Source organism: Phasianus colchicus, chromosome 5 (assembly GCF_987193195.1).
Source record: "Phasianus colchicus chromosome 5, bPhaCol1.hap1.1, whole genome shotgun sequence".
Classification (NCBI taxonomy): Eukaryota; Metazoa; Chordata; class Aves; order Galliformes; family Phasianidae; genus Phasianus; species Phasianus colchicus.
The window spans coordinates 53,730,203-53,743,586 of record NC_143440.1 but is presented as its reverse complement, the minus strand read 5'-3'; the positions used below and the strand labels follow the sequence as shown (position 1 = coordinate 53,743,586).

The following is a 13,384-nucleotide window of genomic DNA, read 5'->3' as shown; positions in this document are numbered from 1 at the left end:
CTTCCATCACCCCATGCAGATCTCACTTCCTTCCCTCCTTTTTTGATTGATCATACATTTTGCATAGACCATTTGGGTTTGTGATTCCTATGCTTGTTCTCTATCTCACAGTATATCTTCACACAGAGGAAAATAACAGTGTGAGTCTTTGATTTCTGCATCAGTTTTGTGTGGCCCAAAGGCACTTGTCCTAGCTTTTCAGCTCTTTTAGTGCTGCCTTTATTATGACGTGATCTTCCAAATGAGAGCTGAAGACAGTTTCACACTTCAGATTTGCCTCTGTGCCTCGAGTTTTGTAATAGCTGGCCACAATTAAAGGCTTCAAATCAGCAGTGGACAACTTTAAGCACAGAAACTTAAGTGGAGTTTAGATGGCATGACATAAGGATAAGTCAGACTGTCATCAGATGCAATGCCATGAATGCCTGCAAGTCACTTACTCCTGAGAGGCAGGATGTGCTGTCAGTCCTTGCCTGATCTGATTGCTCACAGCCTTGCATACATGGTGCGTTTCTGCAGAGCTGCCTCAAACACTCATCTGCTCCAGGAGCTGCTTAGAGAAGACCCAGCTTGTGAAACTCAAGGAAACTCAGAAAATTCTGTGATGTTAACAAACCCAGGGCGTCACAAGGCTAAAAGAGAGAGAGTGGTAACACATCTGAGATAAATGGGTTTCTTCTCTGTGACCCATGAGCACCAGCGAACATCATCGAATGACTTCTAAGGGGCTGTGAAAAGGAAATGCCCAGGAAAGGAAATCTACTAACAGTGGTACATATGTCGTGGAGTTATTTTTGTTAATGCACATGTGACAAAGATTTTACTCTCTCCTTCGTTAGGAACTATTATGGGGTCACCACTAGCTAAATATTATCCTTATTTTATCATCCTCCAGGATATATAGGTTGACATTTCCAAAAAATTCATTACTTTTGGTGCAGTGAAAAAACCTAGGAAATGAAGAAATGTTTCTTTTCTCCAAGCATTACTAAAATGATTTGTTTCAACCTATTTTTAAACGTTTTGGTAGTGCTTTTTTCAATATTATATAAATAGAAAACCCGACAAATTGCTACAAACAGCAGCTTAGATCAAACCTGTACTGCTGACTGATTTGAAGAAACATATACATGGAAGCTCTCTATTTTAGACACACTGGAGATTAAGATGTGACCTCCAGTGCTGTTCAGTGGCAACCAGTTCTGCAGACTCAGAGTGTTTAAGCTAAGCAATTACCTGTACGTTTACTTCTTTTGAAAGGAGATGGATAGAAGTCAGGATAACTCCAGCTCCTGGAAATCACTTCTTTGTGAATTCCTCGCCCTATTCATCCTTGTCAAAGTTTGTTCCATTGAGCATGTTCTTCTGAAGTTTGGCCTTTTAGACTCAGGAGAGGATTCCCCTGATAGATCCATCTGCAACATGTAATGCTTTCAGAGCCTTTCATGCTGCTCCATTTTCCTAATGTTGCCTTCATTATCCTCTATTTCTTGCCCTATTATTTTTCTTAGGAAGGATGTTCTGATTCTAATACTTCACAACCTTTTAAAGGCCATGACCATTTATTTAAAGGCCTGACTCTTTCCTCCGATGCCACTCTGTGATGGTGATTTTGCATGGCCTGCTTGCCATTGAATCATATCTGAAACAAATCTCACTGGCCAGCACTATGCTCCAGCCTAAAATGGCACCTTCCAGAAAGCACTCTGGGTGCTGCTCTCATCCAGCAGCCACTTTGCAGCCATTTCTCACAGAAAGGGAGGTGTCAGCACTGACCTTGCACTGATGAAATCCTTGGCTGATCCCGACAAGGTTCACCTCCCTCAATATTACTGCTGAAGCTGACATCCTCTGGACTCCATAGAGCATGACTGGGAACAGCACGACCTGCGGAGCCCAGCAGAAGGAAGCATGTCAAAATAAATACCCTTTTTCTCGTGTGCAAGGGCAGAATTGATACCCTGGTCAAAAAGCCAAGTGCTGCCACAGCAATTCTTGGTTGTAGGCATGTGTTTATTGGCTTTAATAAGGTGTTGGAGAGTATGCCTATCCAGACTTGTGGAACAGATATTAAAACATCCCTTAAAATGATTTGTTATGTACGGTCAATGTGGCGTGAAGAGTCCAGGGTCTTAACTACTAGATGGGAGCAGAGATACAGAATGCCTTGCTTTGAGGTTTCATATCACACCTGATAAATTCGCTTCCTGAAAAGGAGGGTGTAATCACTGGGCAGATCTGAAAGATCCTGATGAGGCACTCTAGGCTGCATCCTTACAGGAGGCAAGCTGTTCCACCTGGGTACATCCAACCCTTTAACTTGACGAGTGCTCTAAACTTTGCTGTGTGCATCTCAGATCTCCAAAGGAAACTATTGGATCTGATTGATGACTGAGTCTACACAGCACGAGCCTAGCCTGAACCCAACTGGTGTAAGTTAGCTTGGGACCTGCTTCATCTGGCTTTCTCCTGCCTGCAGGAATAGCCTTCTTGTGACAAAATGAGAGCACTTGTGACTGCAACATGAGACTGTGTGCTTGAACTCACTCAGAGTGAAAAAGAGAAGGAAGGAGTGATAGAAAGCATCACCTGTGCTGGCCTTATGGAAGTGTATTTGATGGAGCCATCAGTATAGAGCTGCTACAAAGATTTAGTGGAAACAGCAAGTGTGGAAAATATTTTCTATTGACAGAACAGCTAAGCTAACTTTACAGTGGAGACCTTACCTCTCACATTATCTGACTGCTGGGATTTAAGCCCTAATCCTTTTCATTTTTTTTACTTCCAGTACCTTGTGGCTCGAGGTGTGCTTGATGAACAAGGTTGAACTGGAATCTTTGAGCAGAAATCCTCCTAAGCCTGAACAGTGGAAAACTGGTGAAGAGTGAAGTGGGAAATACATACTTGTGAGCTCCCAGGCTCCTGTGCCTGGTGGACACTGCAACAAGATCCAGCACAGGTGAGATCTCTCTTGGCTGGTTGAAACTGATCTAAATCTACACGACTGCCGAAGGTCTAAACCCACTCCATACCTTTACACTCATCCCCCTTCAGCATGACTTCATGCCACCTTACAAACCCTACAGAAACAATAAGGTGGTTTCTTTTCAGATGGTTTAGGTCTGTAAGATAGCTGAGTGCAGGGAGGAGGCAGTGATGTCTAGTGAAGGTAGCTTGTATCCCTCAGCACAAGTCCACTGCTCTGCAGCTTGGGACTAAGAGCTACTGCTTGTTCCTGAGCCAACAGATTCTGACTAGCTTCACTCACTGCTAAAGAGCAGCATTTTGCTGCACAAGCCATCATGTCAGCTTTACAGTCATGGTAATTTCTACACGGCAGGCAGAGGAGCTAGCCCTCAGTGAGGCATGCAGTCATGTTATGCTTTGAACATAAGCTGATTTTGCTTTGGAAGTAAGATACCACATTTCCTGGCACCCACACACTGAGCATTCTCTCCTCTCACACACATGCAGCCAGTTTTCGGCTTTGAATCCTCTGCGTTGAGAATAGTGATAGCCCGTTTCCTCCCCCCTCCAGATTTGTTCACCGTGGGTGATCAGCCATTTCCAGCTTCTTCAGAGACAAAACCTTTCTTTGCTTTAATCTTTGAGGGCTGCAGAAGTGACAGAGCAATGAAATATGGGAATGAAATTCTCTGCCAGCCTTCATGCAATTACTAAGCACTACATTCAGAAGCTTTACTTCAACAATATATAAATAAAGGCAGAAACAGCATTTCACTGCAGATTATCTATCCCACCTGGGTCAGGACAGGATGCCATGATGCACAGTGCCATAAAAAGAGCACGGTCTGTCTTTGAGCCAGGCTGGAGTTTCAGAGTTGGCAGCTGAAATCTCATTTCATCACAGGTGGGAGAATGTTTCACGGGAAGAGAAGAGACCTAATGCACACTGAATGTGGGTGTTCACCTCACAGCCGTGTGGCAGCTCTTCCCACAGCAGGGGGTTGCAGCTCAATGATCCTTAAGGTCCCTTCCAGCCTAAGCCATTCCATCTATGATTCTGTAGAGAATATTTGTTTACATTGCCTGAGCAGGTAACATTTGCAAAATAGAGGCCATGTTTACAATAGTAGATGAAGGCTAGCAAGGTGACTGCTTCAGGAAGGTGCTGTTGCTGGACCATTTTGCAGTTATGGAGTGATTTGGGCTGGTATTTGTCTGAGAAGACAGGAGAATGGTGGAAAGCAGGGGCACATCTTTGATGCTTATGCTGAACTGAAGGGATCCCTGTGTTGTATCTCTCACAGTGTATGTATAATGGTGGTGGCTATTCTTATTCAGCTCTATAGGAGCAGTTCTCTTCTGGCTAATTCACCAGCTGTGCGTTAACTGGCAGCTTCTGGGGCTCACATGAACAATGGTACGTAGTGCATATATTCCATATGATTAAAAAAATAATGCTGCTTTGTCTTAGGCATAACTAGTAATTTGACTTTGTTTTTCTTCCACATCATAGTGCTGTGCAGTATCTGAACACCATTCTAAAATTATGTTCTTTATTGGAAGCTTGTAGAGATGTGCCTTCCTATAGCAGGGGTTGAAACTATGTGATGTTAAAGGTCCCTTCCAACCTAAACCAGTCTGTGATTCCATGATTCTAAGCTAAATGCTTAAAGGCATCCTTCGGCCAGCCATCATCCTGAATCAATACTGAAAGACAGAAGTAATTCATTGAAATACTGTTCATTAATTAGAGCGTGGCCTGGACCACAACAGTGTGGGTTCTGAACACAGAGGTTTATTTCTGTTTGGTTACTGAAGGATTTGTGAAAAGGCTAGAGACAAGTTTAGAAGATGGTTCAAGAGGAAAGCTGCTTGCTGGTGTAAATGCATTAATAATTGAGACAAATTTAGCTGGTTGGAACACTGCATAAATCAGCACATGGTCTGAAACTTTTATGGAAATAATTGCATGTGCCTTTGCAGATGTCGAATTTCTAAGCACCAGGGCTTTGGAGCTAGCAAGCATGGAGGCAGACGTAAGAGGACCCGGCTGCTTTCAGGTTCCTGCTCAGCCAGACAGCTGAAAGAGATTTAATTTCTCCTGCAAAAAGTGAGACGGAGTGTCACTGTTGAAATTCCATACACTTCCCATTTATTACTCCTATGTGAAGATGTATTGTAGATAGTCATAGAACCAGAACAGACAAGTTTACACTAACTCAGGCTACATGACAGGCTTGCCAAAAACTTGAAATCATTGTGGGATATCTGATAACACATTATTAGCACTGCAAAGTAGCTGAATATCCCATGATCTTTCCTTCCTCGCCTCCCTCAGAATCTAAATAGAGCGCTCCTGTTCCAGGAGGTTTTCAGAGGCTGCTTCACATTGTTATAGATGAAATCTACCTTTTTAAAAAACTTTTCTTTTTTTTTTATTATTTTATTATGGACTTCCTTGCAAAATAATAGGCAGTGGTAGCAAAGTGATGGTTCATATATGGTCTGACTCTGAAATGGAAGATGTAGCAAAATGCCTGATGAGAAAGGCCCATCTTTTTGTACTGGTGTGAAGATGACATCAGGTAATGCTGTATGTGTGCTTACCTCCACATTGATATAGGAAATCAAGCACAGGGATCAACTTACCATGACTGATTGCTATTCCATTTAAGGTTTCCTTTGCTGTCCAAATTCCTTAACCTATATTGCCTCAGCTGCTTAAGGAAAAGAAACATGAACGTTTGGTCTTGATTCAGCAAAGTACTTTAGCATTCATCTTACACCAAGCACACAGGAAAACTGATTTTCAGGGGTCACGACCAAAAAGCCACATGAATAGGAGAAGGATAGCTCTGTATTCATCTGAATAGTTACCTCCTTCATAGACAGTTTTTAAGTCAGACCCTTGCTCAAAGTTTTCTTATTCAGAGAATTCCTGAGATTTCTGCTAAAGAGATACCCACATAACCCATGGGGGAGTAAGCTCACCTGGCAGGAGATGTGGGTGAGGCTGCCTCAGCCAGTAGAGCCCTTTAGCAGAAGCAAGCAGCTAATGCTTTGGTTGAGGAAGTGCTCAATTACATCGAGATTGCCTGGGAAGGACAGGGAGTCTGCCATTGGAGGTCTGTAAAGATGATCTCCAGGAACAGTGCAGTCAAGCTGATCCTTTGTGAGAGCAGGATGATGGAGCTGGGACTGCCAGAGGTCCCTGGAGGATTTCATGGTCCCGACAGAGCTGTAATAACATGAATAAAAGGTCAGACATTTTACACCCCATTTGTGTGCCCTGTAATGGAAGAGTGATAGGTAACTGTTAAATCAGTTTTTATTGATAAAACGCCAACTATCACTTAATATTTTAATCTGTAGGTATGGATTTCGCCATCAGATGGAAACCACTAGATTCTAAATCACCATTTTTTTTCAAGCGTGTTTTCATTCTTATTTGTTCGTAACCTGAACAATCTGATCTTTGGGACATGATTGTAAAACACAGTTTCCTGTAACCGTAAATTTTGTGAAAAACACAGATCTGATAAAACAGCTTTTATTTCTTTGTTGGATTGACAGCATGTTCCCTCACACTAGCTGATATTTTCAGATTGATTGCTAGGAGCAAGTTATACATTAAAGGAAGAAAAAAGAAAGAAAAGAACCTGGAGAGACTGATACCACACATCACGTCACTGATACACAACGTGGCATTGCCAGAAGAGACTGACTGAGCAAATCACCAATTTAATTTAGAATTAAATGCACCGAGGTGGATATTTTTTACAATTAGTGATGATCTGGCTCAAGAAGTAATTTATGCCTTCTTTCTGGGATAACTGATGAATTATGTGCTTGTGATGCCTGCTGACATGGTGTAGTCATACTTCTCAGAACAGATGAATGGCTGAGAAAACCCTCCCTGCTACACAGTTATTACTCACCTTGCATCACATGGGAAATAGGTCTGAGAAGAGTGACTACAGCTTTGCTGCATGGAGAGAGCTTGAAAGGCTGCTGCTGGCTGCAAAAGAAGCAAAACTCCCTAAAACTTTCCTCACTGTCTTTTGGAAGCATTGAGCTACCAGCATAAAATTTGTCTGGTATGGGAAGCAGTGAGTTTACTCTTAACTTTGGGGAGAGGCAGTGCAGCCACTAAGAGTGGTTTCTCCCCTCCCATCATCCTGGGTGGATCTTGCACCCAGGTAGGCTGGGCCTAGAAAACCTGTTGAGTCTTTCATCGTGTCCTGGAAGGCACAGAGGGACATGAAAGGCAGAAAATTTGTCTCTCCTTGAAGAGGATGCCTCAGCTCAGCTTGCTTGCTGAACTATTGTCAGCACTGCACTGGAGACATATCACCAACAGACACATGGAGTTTATCTCAGTTGCATGCCTGCCATCTTCCTAGTTATTTAGGAACACATCTTGAGGGATAGGTGAGGTCATTTGGTGAGTCAGAGAAAGGCTATGATTGAGTGGATGCAATGTGTGAACATCACTGTCTGTGACTGGCCAGCTTCCTTTTTTCCTCAGAATAGCATCTGGGAGCTGAATGAATCTCCTCACTTCTGGTGGGCTGACCTTTGGAGGAAGCGTACTCCCAGAAATCAGCTGGGAGTAACCAGCTATTCGGAACAGATCAAAATCCTAACCAAGAAACTTCCTGAAAGGGTTACAGGGGAGAGGCTGTGGAAACACCCAGGACATTCAGAACCTGCTAGCCAGCAAACTTTTGAGAAGAAACAGCAAAGCAAGGCGGCCTCTCCTCCACTAATTGAGAGATATAAAGAGTTGAAATACCCCCTGGAACTGATGGAAAATCAGGTCAGAAACAGAAATATTCATGCATTCACTCTACTGGAGGGTAAAGAATTTCCAAACCCAATTTCTTTTGTGGAAACCTGGCTTCCTAAGGCTTGGAACGAGATGTTGAGAATATCCCACTGCATGTGGTGTGCTGGTTCAGGATCCCTGCCAGGGCCATCACTCCCAATAACAAGCAAAACCAAATTGAGCTGCCAAGTTTCAAATGTTCATGGGAGAGGCAGGCTCATGACTGTAGAGAGTGCAATGAGGAAGCACGGGTTCATTTACTTCCAATTCAATCTGACTGTCCTCACTTGTTTTGCCGTTGCCTCAGATAACACGGTTTCTTGTACTGACAGAGCCCATGAAAGTACACCCACAATTTAAGATAAGAGATGAAATTCATGGAAACAAGAAACCATCTGGGGCACTGTGGGCTGTGATGCCTCTGCTTGAGAAGTCCAGAAGCAGATGTGAGACCCTTCTGTGGAGGACAGCCTTCAAGTCTATGCATGTCCTTTCCCTGATACTCAATGCTCTCTCTTATTCTTTACTGCCCAGGGCTTTCTTCACCTATCCTTTCTTTTTTCATGATTGTAGTTTTCCTGCCAGTATGCTGACTGATGATCTCTTGTGGGCTGTTGCCCTGCTTCAGGTGTGTGGTCGCTCTTTAGACTTCCAGTCACCACCAGGAAGCATCAGATGATACTGGGGCAGCTCCACTTCTGCTCAGCCCCAAAGCTGTCCTGTATGATTTCAGTGTTTTCTTCAGTGACGCCTCACTGCCATTAACCAGCTCACTGCAACACGTTGAGCACCCAGACAGCCTCTTTTCAAATATTTTTGATGCTGTCTTGATATAATGTTGTCTCTTCCTCAGTATTTTGATACTATGTCAAGTACATGGAAAGAAAAGAGAAGAAAACTCTCATATTTGTCTGGACAGGTGAGACTAGGACCATTTATAAAGTTGTAAAAGATACTCCAAAATATTGAGGTTAATCATCTCTATTTTAATTTAAAAATATTTTTAAAACAATACATAACAAAAATAAAACAAAGGATAAAGAAAAATATACTTGTTGTTCAGTTATTTGCAGGCTTTCTTCTAAAGATACTCTGTGTGAAGGACCCCTGAGATGCTAGGGCAGCTAGAGAGGTGTCTCTATTCTGACAGAACGGAAATACCCCAGTGCTCATTAAATCTGATTGGGTTTTTATTTTATCAGCCAAGCCCCTTCAGATTTTGCAGCATCAACAACTGTTTGAGATCCCCTTCCAACACAAGCCTCTCTTTGTCTTAATGTCTTCCTCTTGATGTGATGAATCACTCTGTGAAGCTGCTGGCCTCTCTCCATTGCATATGTGGTGCTCAGGCCATCTCGGAGGTTGTGAGCTGGGAGGGGAGAATTTAGGAGTGCATATGCACATGGTCTTCTGTGCCCCAGGAAATGAAAAAAAGGGCTGGCAGCAAACCCTGAGCAGCACTGCTGTCACCAGCACCTGGCAAAACCCTTGTTTTCAGCTCAGGAGCTCACGTACTGCATGTTCCAAGGTGGCAGGTCCAGGCAGGAGCAGGGAGAGGTCTCATGGCCCCAGTGCACCTAGGGAGACCAAGCTGTGACTCAGTGAGCAAACACAGATGAGCAGTAAAGCATCGGCTGGCCTTGCTGCTAATCTCTGATGTGTCTGTTTGTTTCCCAAAGGATTGAGCAGTGAGGGAATAACCAGATAAGGCAAAAGAATGGCAGAAAATATTTGCCTCCTTTTGATATAAAGGAATTTCCAGAACAACATCCCTCAGTGATTACATTCTTATAAGAAGGAAATAGTAAACAGAAATAGTAAACAAACCGAATTCATATAAGTCACTAAATAACAACAGTAATAATATGAGTATTTTCAACTAATATTTCATATTCTTTTGCAAACAAGAGGAGAGTATGCACTAGGGAATGGTGCTGCATCATCTAAGAAATAGGAACTCTTGTGTTTCCCTAATTCTTCTTAAGTTGTGCCGGGGGATGTTCAGATTGGGTAGTAGGAAAAGTTTCTTCTCAGAAAGAGTGGTGATGCATTGGAACAGGCTGCCCAGGAAGGTGGTGGACTCACTGTCTCTGGAGGTATTTAAGAAAAGAGTAGATGTTGCACTGAGTGTCACGACTTAGTGATACAGTGGGGATGGGATGATCGTTGGACTAGATGATCTTAGTGGTCTTTCCAACCTAAATGATCCTATGATTCTTTTTCTCTGGTGTCCCATCAGTATCTTATTAGGCCAGCACACATGGGAGAGAGGCTCTGAAGAAATCCCCCTGATCTCATGGCACAACTTACTATTTTGCAAGTAAATCCAGCCCTTGGGAACTGAGGGTGCTTTCCTGAAAAACAGTTTCTTCCTACTTTGTTGTTTGGGACATGCTGTATAAACTCTGGTAGAGGCTGCATAACATATTAGTAAAGACACACAGAACTGACACTGTGCTCCAGCTACATCAGTGTTGCCATGCAGTAGAAAATACTTCCTCACCTCCAAAAAAGTTGTTCATGGACATTCTGCTGACCCAAGGAGAACGTTCTTTGACATTTTTCATCTCTACCAGCAGCAAGGTTGTTGTGAAAATTACCTCAGCTGAAACAGTTTACAAGCAAGAGATTAGCTGGAAGTAAGGTCACCTGGGAAGAACATCCCACCTCCAACTTTTCTATGAGACTTCAAATCTGTGGCTGTAGGGGAGGTTCTAGTGGTGGGTGCAAACAGGAAAAGGTGCAGAAGATGAAGTTCACGTTTCTGTTAGCAGTATTGTACCAAATCATTCCCAAGTGGTATAGACTGCTGAGGATTGCTTTTGTTCAGGCTGAGCTCGGTGTTTCCTCTTTGCATCCTCAGGATGACAGGCTCATGTTGAAGGTGAGTGAAGGGTAGAATTTGTGGGGCTGTTTTCTCCTCCTTGCTATTCAGTGGGATGTAGTGCTTTGTAGAAGAGGTATTTCTGAAGAGCTGAGAGGAAGATAAGGGCTAGAAGTGGTGTTCATATAGGCAAAACAGTCCCCTTCCCCATCTCACAACACTCAATGCAAATAGCTGCCAGCAAAATCTGCCTTTTGTGGTGAGAGAGCTAGGGGAAGGCTGGTGAGAATAAAAGTCGTGGGCTTGTTGAACTGGAAAGAAGACAAAATCTTTTTTTAATGCTTGCGTCACTGTTCTTCTAATCATAATAAGAGAGAAGGCTAGAGGAAGCCTTATCTTTTGGTCACAAAAGAAGAACTGACAGAGCCTCAAATAAGCCTAGAAAAAAGAGTTAGCATGGTAGAGAGCAGTGAAAGTTAAAGGATTCATAGAGTCTCTCATTCAGTCAGGAGCTAGTATTCCTGAGAGCCCAGAGCCTATCTGAATTAGCCTAACAAAGAACGTGCTGTTGGCATCTATCATCCTGTGTATGAGCCCAGCATCTATCTTTCCAGGAGAGTAAGCTTGGGGCACCAAGCAGTTAGCAGAAAACCCTCAATTACAGGTGATCAGGGTTCTGCCCAGAGCTCCTAGTAGTGGATGCATGATCGGTCTTCCTAGAACCAAGGTCTGTAGTTAAAAAGGGGGAAAAAAAAAAAAAAAAAAAAAAAAAGCTAGCTGCTTTAGCCCATTAATGATTTCATAAATGCACGTGTCTGAGTAATGATTCCCTGTGTTATGCCTTCCTCCCACTTGTATTAAGCCATCATGCATGGCTAATCTAAAACTTTGCATTAAGTCCTGGTTTACCCATTCTGTGCTGAGAAATTGTGCTGGTGTTCAGCAAATCACTGACCCCTATCAAGTCCTTACAAGTACAAAATCATTCATTTTATTTATATAAGTCATCCTACAGGCCAGATTAATAGGGCAGACAAAGTAAGTGCACCTGTGCTGGTCCAGTGGTAATTTCATCGTGTTATGTCCAGGGGGAGTCTGCTTATGGGCAGCTTTGAATGAGGTTTGGCTGGAATGACACAGCTGGCCAGCAAGAAGGGGTGAGCAGGAACAAGGCTCCAAATGAAATTGGCTTTTGTGGCTCTTCTATTTCTAATAACCTATATTAAAGAAAAAATAATAATCCTTTTTGAACAAGAGGGGGGAAAAAAGCACTCATTGGCTGCATGAGGATTAACAAGGCAGTTTACTTTAATGGAAGGGAGGAAGCCTATTTTTGGAAAGTACGGTGGAGATGACTGTTTTTTTTTTCCTTGCAGTTGTTTGCCTTGCCTCCCTGTTGTTCTTTTCTTCATTTCTCTAAAACAGACCTAGAAAGTGGTACAAATCATGTTATTTGTTAATATGCCAGCCTGGTGAGGGGAGAAGTTTAGTGGCCGTGAAGAGAATGAGCACAAATCCTGTGATTTGTTAATTGCTTCTGCGTGTGTAACTCCCAATGACTGTTTTAAGTATTTACCTTCCTTATTCTCCAAGGATTTCTGTTTGTTACTTTTAATTCCTTCCTGAGCTCAAATCTGGGGGGTATATAGGAGATAACACTCACAAGGAATGATTTATAGTCTTCAACCTTCCACTTGGAATCTGGAAAAGCATCTCAAGTTCTCCATCACGGTGAAGGAAAGAAATAGCTTTGTTTAAGTAAGAAGCTTCATACAGCTTCACATCTTTGCATTACTTTGAGGAAGTGTCACTCCATGGCAAGTTACAACAGTGCTATCTGCAAGAGAGTGGATCAGTCATAGAATTAGTCCTGGCTTGTCACAAATTTCTGGTGAACCAAAAAATGGCCAGTCTCAATACACAGTTTTGCAGCTATTATGCAAAGTTATCAGTAAACAGACCATTCAACTTGCTTGACTTTTAGTCACCTTGTGTGTCTGCCCAGGAAATAGGAAGTGACTTAATGAAGTTAACTACAGTCAGACTTTAATTTCTTTTTTCTTTTTCTTTCCTTCTTGATATTAACTATGATTGCTTGTGATATCATGGAGTTCCTTTCAGTTTTAACGTGGTGTGAAGGACCATTAACTGAGACATTCTGTGTAGGTCTTACACAGCACTGTGTCAGAGAATTTGGGTCCCATTGGACCCCAAGTAGAAATCCCTGGGTGGGGCACTATTACACAGAGATGTTTCTGTGTGGTGTGAATCGTGAGAAAACATTCAAATATCACAACAATTCTTTGTTTTTCAGCGAAAGTACTTCTTTCAGCTTGGTTAAATTGGAGTTGTAAGTTAGTTACTCTTCTCTGTGTAAACAGCTTTGGTTATTTGTGGTGATATTTGAATGTCCTCTGTGTCCCACAGGTGTTATCTAGGGGTAGAAGTTTTCATTTATCATTTGGGAAAGCATTATTTTAAAATGCCTATCATCCAGTCAGAAAAGATAAGCCTTCTGAGTGAAGACACCAATTATAAAATCTGTATACTGAATGCCTAAAGGTTACAACTTGCAAACAGCCAGATGATGAGAAAATATTGTGCAATGCTAGTCACTAATCATATCTGCTTAACGACGACATTTTCAGGAATCAAGATCAATTTGCCAATGATTCATGAACCATAGAAAGCATGAAATTTGTAACATAAGTTATTTGAAGTGAGTGTTTTGATCAGTTCAGTAAGTGTCAAGAGCTGCTTCTCAC

At 42.4% G+C, this 13,384-nt stretch overlaps 1 long non-coding RNA gene across 2 annotated transcripts in view; it reads left to right on the top strand.

Moving 5' to 3' along the window:
* LOC149917933 (uncharacterized) overlaps nucleotides 1-13,384 on the top strand; it is a 43,242-nt gene that overhangs the window by 5,512 nt on the left and 24,346 nt on the right. Inside the window, exons 1-2 of one of the 2 annotated variants that reach the window (XR_016467362.1) lie at nucleotides 269-771; nucleotides 2,789-2,959. This is a non-coding gene — a long non-coding RNA (uncharacterized LOC149917933). Of the gene's footprint in view, nucleotides 1-268; nucleotides 772-2,788; nucleotides 2,960-13,384 lie in introns of those variants that run through there. The other variant, XR_016467363.1, reaches the window with a different exon arrangement.